Source organism: Silene latifolia, chromosome Y (assembly GCF_048544455.1).
Source record: "Silene latifolia isolate original U9 population chromosome Y, ASM4854445v1, whole genome shotgun sequence".
In the NCBI taxonomy this organism is placed as follows: Eukaryota; Viridiplantae; Streptophyta; class Magnoliopsida; order Caryophyllales; family Caryophyllaceae; genus Silene; species Silene latifolia.
In genome coordinates this window covers 99,402,622-99,420,556 of record NC_133538.1, presented here as the reverse complement: position 1 = coordinate 99,420,556, position 17,935 = coordinate 99,402,622, and positions in this window count along the sequence as shown.

Here is a 17,935-nt window from a genome sequence, read left to right as displayed (position 1 = left end):
CCGAGTTATATTGATGAGGGTTTCATCGGCTACCCCGTGCCTAAGTCGATATGAATTTGGGTCTTGGAATCATTTATTCTAGTTGGGTAGAGGTCACTAGAAAAATGCATATAACTTGTTTAAATCATACTTTTTACGAGTTTTATTAAAACGACAAATGTCTTACTCCTTATATTTTGTTTTGTAGACCACTTCTTATTCATAACAAATGGCAACACCAACTCCTAATGCTACACCACTCGCTACTTCATCTTGGCTCCGATCCTTTATGGATCGATGTAAACTTGAAAAGAATGGGTCAAATTTCTCCGAGTGGGATGCCCAACTCAAATTAGCCGCCGAGGGTGACGACAAGCTTCGTTACCTTACCGAGGCCTCTCCACCCGAACCCTCCGCTAGGTCCACCGCGGCCACTAGGGAAGCCTATGAGGCTTACCAAAAGGAGTCCGCCGCAATGAAAAATGTATTAATATTTGCGATGGAGGCGGAACTCCAAAGGAGAGCCTTCAAAATGGGCAATGCTAATGAGATTTACTCCAAACTTGTGACCATGTTTTCACAAACTCCGCGGATCGTCCAATATGAGGCGGCCGCGGCATTCTTTGATCTCGACTTCAAAGAGGGCCAAAAGGTTAGCCCTCATGTGCTCAAACTCATGGAGCTTGTCGAGACCTTGAAAATTCAAAAGGTTGAAATCCCCAAAGAACTCATCGTAGATAGGATTCTACACTCCTTGTCTAAAGTCAAGGCATATGTGCAATTCCGGGTGAATTTCAACATGCAAGACAAGGACGTGTCTCTTGAGGAGTTGCACAAGTTACTTGTGCAAGCCGAGAGGGACATGGGGTTAAATGTGAACCCTCCCAAGGATGTGCTTAACATAAGCACAAAGAGTAAGGGGAAGTTCAAGAAGAGTGCAAGAAAGGGTAAAAAGCAAGCTCCCACATTCACCAAAGCTAAGTCTTGTGAAGCTAGCACCTCCAAAGTCAAGAAGGGTCCTCTTGACAAATGCCATTATTGTAATGGCATGGGACATTGGAAGAGGAATTGTTCCAAATACCTTGGTGATATCAAAGCTGGAAAGATCACTCCAGTAGGTAAATGACTAACCTTCTTTTATGTTTCTAAATTCAAATATGGTATTATGATGCAAAGTTGTGATAATGTATCTCCCTTTTATTGTAAATAGGGCCTCCACCAAGCAAAGACAAGGGAAAAGAAAAACAAGCATGAGAAACCATGGAGAAGCTAAGGATAGCTTTTATGGAGCTTTGTTTTTCATTGTCTTATTTTAAGTTATGTTTTGGATTCTAGAACTTTGAGTTTCCGTGTTCGACATGGAAAAGTATTTTGGATAATGAGTTGTATTTTGGATGATAGTGACTTGGTTTGCAACCCAAGTCACCCGTTTTATCATTTATCCTTTTAATGTTCTAAAATTCATCTTTAAATGCTTGCGTTTTGAAACATAAGATCATTCACTTAAAGGTGATCTAATAGACAATTATAATGACGGGTTTCATTATATGTCCACATGCTTAAGGCTTGTGTATGATCATTTATGAAGTGATTTTGAGTCTATGAACTCTCTTAAAGGTATGTCAATCACCAAGTACACACATGAAATCAATTAATATTAGTCTGTCTATGAGATAGTTCTCCTTATACTTCAACATCATTGATTAGTGTCTCATATGCTATCTTTGAATATATAGTGTATTTATTCTAAAGATAGAGTGGGAGAAAAATGAGGACACAACACACAAGGCAAGATAAAATTGTGTACTTGTGTAAATGTAGATCTACACAAGAGAAAATAATTTGAATAAAGGTATATCTATTTACATAGTATACCAAATAGATGAGATCTATGGTCTCAAGTTAGTTCTATATAACTAATGAGACCAAGTGTAGTAATCATAAGAGCAAATTCTCAAAATAACTACACGAGGAGACCAAAAGAAGTTTTGGATAAAAATGACTAATGTAAAGTCTTAACAAGTTTTGACTAAGTTCTATATGATAAATTTTGACCAAATAGTTTCAATCATGAGTTTTACTTAAGAGCCTAAATGAATCAAAGTAACATACTAGTTATGATCAAGATTAAGTTGCAAAGATTGATATTCCGATATCTTCAATAGCCAACGTTTTAACCACGCAAATGTCATTGCTTAACCTCGCTAGGAAATGGTTAATCCTCCTTCCGAAAGAGTATTCCGAAGGACGTATTCTAGATATTGTTTATATTTGAATAATGACATTACTACACATCATTATGACATGAGTGTGTTAGAGATTTAAAAATCTCTTTCCGTAAGGTTGAGATGAGACCACTTCAAAATAGGCTTTTTGAAAGGATATGATGGGAACATATATGGTTTTATCCTAGTAACTTGGCAAAGCAATTTATATTTATATCTTTGACAAATTTCGATTGAGAAGTCAATTTCGAAATATGTTGAATTAAGTGGGAGTTAGGAAATTCTCATGTGAAGACATGGAATTTAGTGGGAGCGATCATCCTTGAATGTATAAAACTCATTACTCATTAAAGAATGACGAGCTAATACCTTCTTTCATAAAGAAGCTTTTGAGTTTTCAATTCTGGATGAAAATGGACAATGATGAATCCAATTACATCATGGGATGTTGGATTAGTATTAAAGAGATACACATCGTATCAACATATACATAGGATATTCATATGAATGAAAATGGAATTACCATTAGCAGTCATGGTAGTTCATTGAACCTGAGAACGGTTGATCTCATGATTATCAATAACTAATGTTTCCGCCATTAGAATAATCATGTACATGTCCAATTTTGAATCATATGCATAAGAGCATGATGATTGGTTGGTGAGCCATAATAGAAACGTCATGAATTCTCAAGTAGAATCCGATGAGCGATTTTGGTGTTTGACGGAATACTCGATTATGTGACAATAGGTTGCACATATATATGAAACCCGAACACAGGTAAGGATTTATGAGAATCCTAAAACTTTCGAGCTAGAAAGAGAAATGAGAAGCTTTGGAAAGATGCTTGGTTGAATAAGAAGTTATTCAAAAACAATCTTTCCTAGTAAAGCTAGGACTTGTGAGAAGTGCTTGTTGAATAATCTTGTAAATTGTTACAAGATTCTACAAAACATATACCTAGTGCATTGTGTGTGGATGGAACACTTGATCAGTACATGTTGTATTATTCATCGCAAATTCGTTCGTTATGAGATGAGCGATAAGAAAGTTCTTTCAAATTAAAGAACCAAAACCAAGGTCGAGAACCTTGATGTGCACTTGGTAAGATTCATGCTATGAGAGAAAACATGAATGTGAAGGAAAATGCAAGTGTAAGAAGTTTGAACACATGGACACATGGGATGTTAAACTTCTATTGCAATCAATAAGTGTTTACACTTATGATAAACATCACAAGGTTGCAATATGATATTGACTACCCAAGTGTGATGTCGACATTTGTCGTATGAGTTATTCTTAACTCACCCTGTACATTGTTATATCCAAACGGGTTGTAGAGACAATTGAACCCCGTTAAAGTGAACATGGATTAACATTGTTTTTGCCCATAGTTACTTATATGAGGTGACGTCTCGAAGTGACTAGAGTGTGAGGCGATTGATGGCAAGTTCAAGTGCCATACAGTCATGTGAGATGACTAGTCGATCACATAGGCAGACTGTTAGGAACATTTTGTCGGGCCTAATGACCGCTTATAGAGTTCTGGCAAATTTATATAGCCTGGTCGTGGCGAGAGCTACTATAGTATTCGAATGAGTCGATTCTTTTGACTAAAGACTATTCACCTAAGATGGCACAGTTTCAGATTAACTTTGATTTGTGTTACTACGACCTTCGTAAATGGGGTCAAATGGGCATATTTTGGGTTATGATGGCTGTGGCTAGTCGAAGGGAATGAGTGCGATAGGAATTGTCCACCCCTTGTCAGGGTTATAACAATATCTCAGGGCCACTCGAGGAGTAATGAACGGTAAATGCGTGGCCACGCTCGGAAAGTATCTATGACAGATAAGTCCGGTCAATCAGTTATTCTCCGGATCGAGGAAACCACTCTCGATATGATCACTTGCAAGTACGACCGAAAGACACCTTGCATTGAGTGGGAGATAGTAATAGGACAAGAGAATTGGTGACGCACACTTGTCGAGGACAAGTGGGAGATTGTTGGAATATGTGTCCTCCGACAATAATGCGATCACGACTGTTGATCATGATGATCACATGTTTAAGTCTCATTAAAATGAATACAATTGGGAAGTAATATTATTGTTATGTCAACGGTCAACATATATCGGTAATGATTGGCTGACTAGAGTTTGACATTACTGTCGTGTGACGGTGGTGATCAGTTGACCCCCTAGGTCATACCTAAAGGGCAATACTCTTAATTGATTATTTAATTAATCGTATAATGTTACGAGTTAATTAAATTACTTGAAAATTGACGGACGATTTTGAAGTAAAATTTACGTATCAAATTGAAATGTGATTAAATGAGATACGGTCCGAGTAATTGAATTGTATCATTACTCGGATGAAATAATTGTTTAATGTAACAATTAAATTGAATGAATTGTTATAAATACAATCAGTTGTGATTTATAAATTGGTAAAATTTTTGGCACAAGTAAATATGAAATTACTAAGTCAATTTTTGTATGTGACGTATTTTTATTAATACGTTGATTTTTAATATGTTAAAAATACATAACAAATATATGTGACATGTGACATGTAACATATAGACAATTGACAAAAATAATATGGAATCCATATTATAGAATGGGCCGAAAATTAGAAGGGTTTATACTAATTATATGTTGCTTGTAATTAGTGGAAAACACAATGATTAAAAGGAATCCTAGCCATGCAAGCCTATTGTTCCTTGTGAAGAACAATTTCTCCATGCATTGGCTCACCCTAAAGCTCCTCTTACACGGTTTTGGGGAAGCAAATGTGATCATTGTTTTTCTTTAATTTTGCCTAATAATATACTAAAGGTAGTGTATTATTTCCATTCTATTCATTCATCCAAAACACAAGTTCTAGTGAGAAGAAAAATCCTCTCTTCTTCTCTCTTAAAAACCGAAATTTATAAGAGTTTTATAAAAAGTTTTTGGTTCAATTTTCTACTAAAATTAATATTATACTAGTATTGTAATATTAATTAGATTAAGTGTTAAGCCTTGGGTATAATACATAGGGAGAGATCTTACACTTAGATCTTTATTCTTCCATTGGAAAAGCTCAAGAACAAGAAGAGAAAGGTGATCTCTCTTGTGCCCTAATAGCCGAAATCTACTATGTAAGGACATGATTTCTCCTCTATTTATATTATTGTTTGCATGCATAAGATCCGTAATTAATTTTATGACAAATTATTTAGACATATAAGAGTATGTTAACATGTATATGAATCTACATTTCCTTCAATTTTTACGTCCCAGATTGGTCGATCGAGTGGTTTTCCACTAGATCCTTAGCCTGCAGAAAGACCAGTTGCTCGATCGAGTAACTTTCTACTCGATCGAGTAGATTTGCTGAGGTGTTTGCTCGATCGAGTGGTTTTAATCCACTCGATCGAGTGGTTTCGCTGATTATGGGCTTTAAACAGCCCGTGTGTTGTTTAATTTCGCAAAACATAAGTACTTTACTATTTAAACCTACGTTAACTAGGTTATTAGGATCTGATTTTTTTTATCTACTTTTCAATTATCAAACTTTTACTGCGTACTTCATTGCTCTCTACTGTAACTTTATTTCGGGATTACTTTCGCTTGACTTTTGTATTCTTTACGCTGGATTCGCATCGATTGTAATTCTTTCTCACTCTTATTAATAATTAATCTCTTGTTGCTTTAATTCTTCGTTTCGTTACATTTATTCTTCTGCCCTAATTTACTTTTATGCAATTTATTGTTTATTTCATTATGTTTACTGCTGGAATTTTATCTACTGTTAGTTTAATTAGCGACATGAGTAGCTAAACCCCTTTCATGTTGGGATTAGGGGATCTGCGGTAGGAAAGTGACGATGTAGTAAATGAAACAGATGAAATAATTACGAGACTCTGTCACCATAGTAATTTAACTGTATTTATTCAACTTAGTTGAGTGCACACTTCTGAGTTAACCTTTAATCTGGCTAAAATTAATCATAGATCGAAAGATTGGAATAAATAGGCCTGCTATGAACAGTAGACTACCCTGACGAGAATGAAAGTTAAGTTAGTGGTATTTTAGGATAGGAAGTGGATCGAAAGGACCTTTCAACATTCGTCTTACATTAATTGCCCGAGTCATTTACAATTTGAGTCACGGACTACCGTAGTGAACCGAAATCCTGACATGTCCCTCTCTATCTGATAGTTTTATCCTTTTTCTCTGCTTTTATTGTTCTTACCCTTTATTCCTCTTTCCTTTAAATCTCGTAGTTTAGATAACAAATCAAACAACCCCCCCCCCCCCCCATTTGTGACCAAATAGATGGACTTCTACAAATATCTTGCCTCCCTGCGGAGATCGACCTGACTTCCCTAGCTATATAGTTAGTTGAGTTAGTTTATTTTTGACAGGTATACAACAGACGTGTCAGTGGCACAAACGTGTTGGTCACATTAGCTCACCTATTTTGAATAAGCTCAAGAGATGGGATTTGGTTGAGGGACTACCTAAAATCAGGTTCGATCAAGAGAAGATGTGTGACACTTGTACCCGTTGCAAGCATGTGAGGTCATTGTTCAAACCTAAAAGAGTAGTAAGCACAAATCAAGCCTTGGAATTGATACACATGGACTTATATGGTCCCATGAAGGTAAGGAGTAGAGGAGAATCCGGGTATGTCTTTGTTCTCGTAGATGACTACTCAAGATATGTTTGGCCTATCCATCTTCATTCTAAAGATGAGACTTTTGATGAGTTTGTTTGTCTTATGAAACTCGTTAAAAATAACTATAAATCTAATCTAGTTTCCATTCGTACGGATCATGGCACTGAATTTGATAATCAAGCTTTTATAGAATAATGTAGAGTTAATGGTGTAGGACATAAGTTTTCTGCACCACGAACTCCTCAACAAAACGGTGTGGTTGAACGTGTGAATAGAACACTAGAAGATATGGCTCGTACAATGCTCTTGTGTAGTGGCCTTCCTCGTAGTTTTTGGCCTGAAGCCATTAGTACTTCATGTTATATACATAACCGTGCTATGATTAGACCTATTCTAAAGAAAACACCTTATGAACTTCTAAGGGGTCGTAAACCTAATATCTCTCATCTTCGTTGTTTTGGGAGTAAGTGTTTTGTTCATAACAATGGTAAAAACAGGTTAAGTAAGTTCGACCCTAGAAGTAATGAAGCTATTTTTATAGGATACTCAGATCATAACAAGGCTTATAAAGTCTTCAATAAAAGAACTTTTTGTATTGAAGAAAGTATTCATGTTATTTTGATGAAGATAATGTGTTTGATAAGCCTGTACAGGACGAGGAAGAGGACATGGATGAACCTGATTTTCGTCTATCCAGAAATGATCCTCCAGAGTTGGAAGATGAGGAAAAGGAGATTGAGGGAATAAATGATGAGCTTGATAATTTCAATAAAGGGAAGAGTACTAAAATTATAGTTGATGATACTATAACTTCACCTCAGAATAAAGATTTTCAAACTAAAGTTATTGCTGATGAAGCTATAACATTGAATCCAAATCATGGTAATGGGTCTAGAGTTACACCTGATCCTACTATAACATTAGGATTGGATTCATGGGGGAACTTTCTTCAATCGTGAAACTCTTGAAGTTGGGTCAAGCTCAAACATTGAAGAACGAACAGTCTCAATAAAATGGAAATACAAGAACTCTCATCCAATGGATAACATTCTTGGCAACCTTCAGAGAGGTGTTCAAACACGAAGGTCCTTTAATAACTTTTGCTCCTTTTATTTATTTCTTTCAACGATTGAGCCAATTAATATCAAAGAAGCTCTCCCAGAATCAGATTGGATAGTGGCTATGCAAGAAGAGCTACAACAATTCGAACGGAACAAAGTTTGGCACTTAGTTCCTAGACCCAAGGACCGATCTGTAATTGGAACCAGATAGGTGTTCAGAAATAAACTGGAAGATGTTAGGGTCATTTTTCGAAATAAGGCACGTTTGGTGGTTCAAGATTATAATCAGCAAGAAGGAATATATTATGACGAGACCTTTGCACCTGTAGCGTGTCTTGAAGCTATTAGACTTTTGACAGCATTCGCAGCTCATAAAGGAATGAAGCTCTTTCAAATGTATGTCAACACAGCATTTTTGAATGGGTATCTACAACAAGAAGAAGTCTTCATTGAACAACCTCCTAGGTTTATTGATAATAAATTTAAAGACCATGTCTTTAAATTATATAAAGCCCTGTATGGATTAAAGCAAGCACCAAGGGCCTGGTATGACAGATTGTCGAAATTTCTACTTGACAGTGGATTTAATACAGGATCTGTAGATAAAACCCTATTCCTAAAATCTGAGGACTCTGACCTTCTGGTTGTTCAAATCTACGTCGATGATATTATTTTTGGGTCAACCAACCGCAATCTGTGCAAATACTTCTCGGAGTTGATGACTTCATAATTTGATATGAGTATGATGGGAGAATTAAAATTCTTCTTAGGGCTTCAAATTCAACAAACTGAAGAGGGAATAAAGATCCATCAGCAGAAATATATCAAAGAGCTTAAAAGAAAGTTCGGTATGGAAAATTCCCATGCAATATCTACTCCAATGGTCGCAGACAAGAAATTAACTTTAGATGAAGACGGTAAGTCTGTTGATGAAACAACTTACTGGGAAATGATTGGGTCATTGCTATATTTAACTGCAAGTAGACCAGATATCATGTTTAGCGTGTGTGTTTGTGCGAGATATCAATCATCTCCCAAAGAATCGCATATGACAGCCGTAAAAAGAATCTTACGATATCTTATTGGGACGTCCAAACTATATATATGGTATCCTATGGAATGCCATTTTGATCTTGTTGGATATTTAGATACCGATTACGCAGGATGTTCCTTAGACAGAAAAAGTACGTCAGATGTTGCCACATTTGTTGGACCTTGTATTATAACTTGGGGTTCAAAGAAGCAGAACTCAGTTTCCCTTTCAACAGGAGAAGCCGAATATATTGCAGCAGGACTGGTATGTACTCAATTATTATGGCTTAAGTAACAATTATGTGATTATGGTGTTAATGTAGGTTGTATTACTATTTTATGTGATAATACGAGTGCTATTATTATCTCCAAAAACCCCGCGCAGCACTCGCGCACTAAGCATATTGAGATTAGACACCATTTCATTTTGAGACCATGTTGACAAAGGGAATATAACACTCGAATTTTGTATTACTGAAAAACAATAGGCTGACATTTTGACAAAGCCTTTAGCTAGAGGACGTTTTGAGACATTACGGTTGGAAATTGGTTTAATTGGTGGCACCTAAGCTTGTATAACTGTTTAATCTCTCAATGATTGAATAGTATAAGATAAGATTATATGACTGTGTCTGTATATTCCGTTGCTTTAATATTTTCATTTTTTAGAAATTTATTTATCGTAAATATCTATCTGCTTTTAAGTTATTGCGTTTCATACAAACTTATTCTACTTAATACTTATTTACACCAAATATTTTTATTTACCAATTTCTATCCAAAATACTTTCCTTATTTTTGCTTTTATAAAATTCCGTCCAAATCTCATTCCTATTCTTATACGGAATTTTTCTCCCAAAATTAACTATCCAAAATTCTTTCCCACATTATCTTTTAGTTGCAATATTTCCATCTTTTATTTCCTTCCCTTATACGGTTTTTGCACCAAAATTAATTACCTAAGTTGTGTAAACCTCTAAACCCTACCCCTCACCCTAGATTCTTACCTACCTACATATACTCCCCTAACCGTATGATTTTGGTCATACCCAGTCAAAACCACAACTTGCTTTTCACTTTTACCAACACCAAAATCATACTCCATCACCATCATCATCATCCGTCCCTCAAGCATGTCAAATCACCATGCATGTACCCGTTCCTCCACCAGAAACCACCACCAACCACGACCATGCAATCAACCACAACCACCATCATCCCACCAACCCGTTTTCCCTACCTTCACTCTAACAACCCAACATCAATCATCACCTTCCTCATTGTTTTATGGCCGGGATGAGTCGGTTTCAGAGGGAAAAAGGAGACGGTGAAATAAGGGGAAGAATAAGGTTGTAGCAGACGGTATTAGGCAAGATAGTGAACCAGAGATTGTTATTAGAGATTGAATTTTGAGAACTCTGTTTTGCAAGCCTTCATAGAGCGCAACTAAAGTCGGATTACACCGTGTTCGAATGACCAAGAACGAAAGTAGCTTGGTTACTCATGTCTTACCATATCCTATTCATGGCGGAAGGTACTATCCCAAATCTTGGTTGTCTAATATTCCGTCATTAAGGTTCTTTGTGGATTTTCTTGATTTTCAAGGATGGAATGATGTTAGCCGGTTCTCGGGTCCCATTTACCCGATTGAGGTTGTTCAATTTTTTTGCTACGGTAAAGGCTAAAGGAGGAGTGTTTCATGCGGTTGTTAATGGTGTCGACGTCACTGTCACCATCGCTGATTTTTGCTCAGCATTCACGGTTCCTCATGATGGAACCGAGGTCAACCCGAGTCAAGAATGGTCTAATGTGGATGATGATCAACAGTTGATCATTAAGAAGTATTTCGATGGGCATGCTTTAGAGAATAGCAACATCTTGGTTCGTCCTCTCGCCCCCAAACTCAAGTTCTTTTTGAACTTTTTGTGGAACACAATTGTTCCATGAAGAGGAGGACGTGACAAGGTGTCTAGCTACGAAGCTATTATATTGTATTTGTGGTTAGAAGGAAGGAAAGTGAATTTGGCATGTCTAGTATTCAATCGCATTGTCCAAACTAGCTTAACCCCGACTAAAGAGAAGTATTGTATTACTCTTGATCTTCCTTACGGTATGTGGATTTCTAGGTTATTGGAAAGTATGAAGGTTGTGAGTCGGGAAAGCTATGGTGTGGGTGCTAAGGATGCCATGTGTGACCGTGTTATGAAGTTAATGGGGCTCGGTTTTGATGTGCCAGAATTAGTGTTTTCTAAGGGGAATGATAAGGGGATTAGTGAAGTTGGAATGATGGGTGTGGAAGCTAGGCTTGACTCGTTTATGGGGTATGTTATGGTGAAACTTGAGGAGCAAACAGCTGCCTTGACTGCCGTGGTCTTATGTGTTGGACACGGGTCCACTGCAGAAGGTGTTTCTGATGCACGACTTGTAGCCTGGATGGAGGGCATTGATGGTAGGTTTTAAAGTTTGGAAAGGGGTCTAGTGACTGTCCGTGATGAAGTCATTAGCCATGGTGATCGTCTCACTTTCCTTGCAAGTCAAGGAGGTGCTTTGGTCAAAGACGGGAAGGATATTAAGGTGGATCAAGCAATGACTTTAGCAGCAACGAAGGCTTTGTGTTTGAAGTTTCTTAATTTTAAGACATGCCTTACTGCCCAAACTAATCATGTTCGAAGTTGCTTTGACCGTCTCGATTCCATAGAATTCTGTACTGGTCCTGGCTATGTCAACCCTCACAACATTAGACACCCTTGATCCTAATCCTGCCCATTCCCTGTTTCGTTTTCATTCCACTGTTTTCTATGCCTTGCTTTCGTTTTCCCTTTCGGCCCATTTTGGCATATACTTGTTATTCGGCCCAGTGGCTTTAAACATGTTATTTTCATTCGGCCCATTTAGCTTTAAACATGTTTTCTTGGTTTGTATGTTGCTATAATATCATACAATGCTTATGGTTTAAATACGGTTTTTTTATTTTATTAATCGTTTTTATCTGTTGGTTCGTCGTATATTATTCTGGTCATTTTATATTTGTTCTTATCTTTTCGATGATGTCAAGAGGGGGAAAAGAACGACCATGGTAAGCATTTGTCTAAACTTGCTCCTTGTCAAGACCTATTGTCTCTTAAAGTCCTTAAAGCCTTTGGTCTTGAACATAATTGTTTTGATATTGCGTTGATCTTTATCTATAAATATGACGGTATTATATTGAGGGGGAACTACATACTTAGTCACAATTTTAGGAGACTTGCCATCATCAAAAAGGGGAAATTTGTTGGGCCATATAGATATATATGTTTATGTTTTGATGATGTCAAGTGTGCTTTATATTCTATATACTCGTTCTGCGTAATTGTTTGTTTAGTCTTTTAGATTGGACTTACTAATCGCAAGCATTAAAGAATTGTGATGGAATTATACAAGAACATATCATGATCAAGCCCTAAATCAAGGATCAAGATACTACAAACTATTAAAGTATTGTTCAAGCGTACATGAGAAGATGAAGCTCATTAATGATGAATCAAGCTTGAATAATGAAGAAGCCTACATTCAAAGATCTCCTAAGAAGATTAGAATAGTGTAGGTTGTTATTTCGTAATGGTAACTTAAGAATGCAATTCTTAGATTGGTAAAGTTATAGCTTCACAGCTATAACATTACTTCTATAAGAACTCAATGTTATAGCTCTTCTACTATAACATTGAGATGTGCAATTTATATTAAACACGACTTAAATGTTTTCAAATTGTTTTTTGAAAAATGTTTTTGTTTCTTTTAAATGTTTTTAGCAAAAAGTATTTATTATGCAAGTGAGGTTATATTCTTATTGAGGATGGTTTTATGATAAGCTTATAATTAGCAATTGTACTGAATCAACTTATGAGTTGAGTCATGTTACTAATTAGGGCTTCTAATATTACATACTCTAAAACCCTAAATCTAACCTAATAATATGCTAGGGTTTCACGAGATAATAAGGCATATGGGCCGTGTGGTTCTCGTGTAAGCATACTAATATAAGATGAATATTGTTAATATTTTATTCTATAAATTATCTTAACATATCTTATATAATTAGCATAATATGGTTAGTATATATGACAAGATATTTTGTTGATAAAAATCTTATCATAAATAGGGGTTTAAGAAAAATATATTAAGTATATATTTGATTGGATTATCTTATAATTATCCTATATCTTTCTACGAGATTGCTTAAATAAAATAAGGAAAGTTGTTATGATTTTCCTTATTTTCATTCGGTATATCTAGGGCATTGAGGAAAAAATATCAGGAGAATATATGATAAGATAATCTATTAACAACTTATATCTTTTCCTAAGATTTTATGGATAAAAATAATAAGATATGATTCTATTTTCATATCATATTATTTCGGCCATATTAGGGTTTCAAAGAAACCGAAACACCTCTCACCCTTGCTCCTCTTGTACTATAAATACTTTACTCTTTGCTACATTTGAAAGCTAGATCTTTGAGCATAACTTTGATTTATTTCAGAAAGCAAAAACCGTGTTTTTGTAACACCCCCATTTATTTAGGAGCCTCTAGCAAGACATTCCTAAATAAATAGGACTGTTACCATCTCGGTTTCCCGAGGTAGTAAATAACAAAGTACAACAAACCAAAGTACTTTAAATAAAATTTTAGTGAATACATGTTTATTACAACTTAACCAACTAAAACTTACTGCAAAATAATTACAACTCGCAGTGGAAATGAATAAAGTGACTAATCAATCTATGTGGTCTAGACTTCTAGGTAGACTGACCAAGTCCTCACGCATTCCCATAAGCTCCCAAGTCAGCTAATCGTTAGTACCTGTCAAATCTGCTCCCCATTATGGTTCATGACAGGTGTTCACGAATACACTGTCAACCACGAGGTTGAGTAGGAATAACCAAACAACAATAATAATAATCCAACCACAATAGACATCCTTCAAATTCTCATCACTTCATCCATACAATTCACTTACATCACTGGCAGTAGCACAACCCCCTTAACACCGTGCTATGCTCAACTGGCAGTAGTACTTCCGTACCATGCTCATCTGGCAGTAGTACCCTCTGTACTATGCTCAAATATCTCTGGCAGTAGTAATTACTTACTATGCACAACTGGCAGTAACACACTACGTGTTATGCTCAATTGAACAACCATCACACCACACCATATATAACTAACAATAATGAACAATAACAATCCAGTTATACGGCTCCGTCAACAACTTAGCATACACATATACTCCATCTCCATTACTCTTTCATAATATTAACATTAACCTCGTCATCCATCACAATATATTCACATAATAATAAAACCGAGTTGAGTAGTAAATTCCTACCTGGTAAGCAAATATTTTGTATACAACGCTCCAAGTAATGCAAAGCAATCCAACACGTAGAAACCCCAATTAAATTGTCTCAACAACTCCGTCACCTAATAAAATATCATTATTCCAATATTAATTCATTTATACTTTTATTCATTATTTATTAATCCACAAATTACATTATTTATTATTATATTTTATTCATAACTTATTATTATTAATTATTATTACGGTATACGAAAACCCGAGTCAAACCCAACTTAAAAACCCGACTCAAATAAATAAAACCCTAACCCATAACCAACCCATATACCTCGTAAAACACCAACAACCCACAACCCTATGTAACACGTGAAACTACCCCCACACCCATACATTCATGGTTTAAAACCGTAATCAACGCCTCACCAAAACCCGCGACACACCTAGCAACCACCAGTACCACCCAGACATGCTACGCCCTAGCCTACACCATGGCCAAACCCGACAACCACCTAACACCCGCTAAAATACCCTCTGCAACCCGCACTTACACGCCCTAGACAGCCCCCGAAAACCCGATGCACAATGACTCAACTCAACACATACACCACCCTACCACCATCGTGACAACCCTTGGCCACCACCGTTGATACGTGCATTTTGTATAGTCTTTTTAGCCTATTTTAGCACGTATTTCCATGTACTTTTGTACTGTTTATATTACATTATGCCCCCAATTGGCTACTTTGGCTCGTTTTGTCCATTTTGTAGAAATGAACGTGAAAGTAGTGGAATCGTAACATTTTCGTCCTACTTTGCATGCATTTTGAGGAGACGGGATTTTTCAGAGCGAGATCTTGCATTGGGATGCGTGAAAGAACGGTCTACGAAGCAGCCGGCTACGATTTGAAGTTGTTTCAGAGGAAGAACACTCGACCGAGCCCTTTTATTGGTCGATTGAGTGGTTTTTGTGGCTGAGTAACTCGATCGAGTATATTGCCTGGAGAAGTACTCGATCGAGCTGTTTCAGACTGCTCGATCGAGCGGTTTTGTCTTCCATGGGCTTTAATTAGTCCGTGAACTTGTTTTTAGCTATTGGACTTAGCATTTTTCTATTTAAACGTACATTAATTAGGTCATTAGGCATCTAATAATCTGATTATCTTTTATTTTCCATCTTTCACTGCAAAAAGACTACGTTGCTTTTTCCTCTCTACTGTAACTTTTGCTTCTGGATTTTCTCGCTCGGATTTAGTTGTTCTTTATGCCGGATTCTTGCGATTGTAATCTCTTACTCTATTTTAATTGTAATCTTTCAATCATTTGCTTTAATTACTTGTTTCGTTCCTTTTTAATTCCTGCCCTAATCTTTATTTATGCAATTTCATTATTATTTCATCATGTTTAATGTTAGTTATTTCATTGTTATTAGTTTTGATAATATTAATAGCATGAGTAGCTAAATCATTTCATGTTGGGATTAGGGGATCTACGGTAGAAATGTGACGATGTAGTGAGTAGGTTAGATGAATTTTCTGTCCCCATGGCAATATAACTGTATTTACCAACTTAGTTGAGTGCACGCTTCTGAGTCACCTTTTAATCTGGTTAAATTTAATCCTGGATCGGAAGATTGGACTAAATAGACCTGCTATGAACAGTAGACTACCCTGACGAGGACGGAAGTTAAGTTAGTAGAAATCTAGGATAAAAAGTTGACCGGAAGGACTTTCCATATCTGTCTCACAGTAATTTGTCTAAGTTATTTACAGTTGAGTCACTGGACTACCGTAGTGAACCAAAATCCTGACATGTCCCTTCTTTATTGATAGTTTATCTCTAATTTCTGCCTTTATTGCTCTTTCCTTGCTTCTCTTTCTTTTACACCTTTAGTTTAGAAATTCAATTTACAACCCCCCCCCCCCCCCCCCATTTTGTGACCAAATAGACGAACTCTTTACAGATATCTTGCCTCCCTGAGGAGATTGACCTGACTTCCCTAGTTATATAGTTAGTTTAGTTAGTTATTTTTCATAGGTATACGACTGCCCTGTCAAATTTTGGCGCCGTTGCCGGGAAGGCATTTGCCCTATCTATTTTTGTTTCGTTTATTTTATCCGTCTCAGGGAATTATTATTCCTTTAGACAGTTCTTATTTATTTTCTTTCAGTGCTGTGTATGCCCAGGTCAAACAGGTTGGAGTTAGTTTGGTGATTCGAGCGCAGAGACTGCGTTCGAGGCATAGATTTCGTCTGCAAAGAGAATCACGAAAGGAAGACTTGAGTACTTTCGAACCCGAACTTCAGCATTTCCTATTTACAGAAGATCAATCTTTAGTAGAAGATAGTCTCAGTTCTGTAAACCAACCAGTAAAGATACCGAATATTGCAAGTCATTCAGAACCTAAAGCATCATCTATTCCTAAAGGTTTCAATCTCCAGACTGAGGATGGGAATACTTTTGACATCCGTCCGTCCTATATCAATCTGGTGGAGATAAATCTCTTTAGAGGTGTGGCAGGTGAAGACCTGAGGAAGCATATAGAGGTCTTTACGGACTACTGTTCTACTATCCCCGCCACAAAGGGGGTAACTCAAGATAAGATTAAGGAGGTGTTGTTTCCTTTCTCTTTGACTGACTCAGCTAGGGAGTGGCTGACTGACTTGGACTGTACGGCCGCAGGGATCACAGACTGGAAGACACTTGCTCTTGCTTTTCATAAGAGATATTTCCCTCCGCAGCGCACTAATCAGCTGAGGGCCAAGATCACTAGTTTCAAGCACGCACCGGATGAAACATTCTATGAAGTTTAGTGCCAGTTCAAGAGGTTGGTGAGGTCTCTTCCTCACCATGGTTTTGATCCATGGTTTCTGTCCAATCAGTTCTGCAATGGGTTGTACGATGACCACAGAGCTATACTTGATGCCTCATCCAACGGAAGTTTCCAAAAGATAAATTGGAGCTAGCGATTATTGAGGAGATGGGCGATTATTGAGGAGATGGCGACCCATTGTGCCGAGTATGGGAAGCCGAGGGATGGTATTCGAACAGTTCACGCGGTTGATAAGGCAGTCGTGGCTCAGCTGGAAGCCATGAATGCTCGTTTTGATAAATTGGAGCTGCATTCTACTTGAGAGCCTCAGACGATACATTTGCTTACTAGAGGGGAGACCGTCACATGTCAGAGGTGTGGGAGCAACAACGGTCATACTGATGTTCGCTGTCTTACAGAGAAGGAACATGTCCTTGCTTTTAAACAATACAGGCAAGGAGGGGGTTCCTATTATAATAACCAAGGGCCGTTCCATCCCAATTTGAGGTGGACAAGTCAAAATGTGCTCAATCCTACCCCTCCTCCGCAGCAGCAGTAGCCATATGTCCCTCCTTATAAGGCTCAACAAGGCTTTCAAAAGCCTCCTTCCTTTCCTACACCTAATCACGGTGCATCATCCTCAGGTGGGGTGAGCGAGTTATCTAAGTTGAAGATGATGTTCCAGTCTTTGACAAAGCAATGGCAACTAAGTGACCAACAGAAAGATGCATCCATCAAGTCACTTGAAACTCAAGTTGCCCAGTTAGGCACGAACCAATCCACGAGGAAGCAGGGTCATTTACCGTCACAAGCTAAT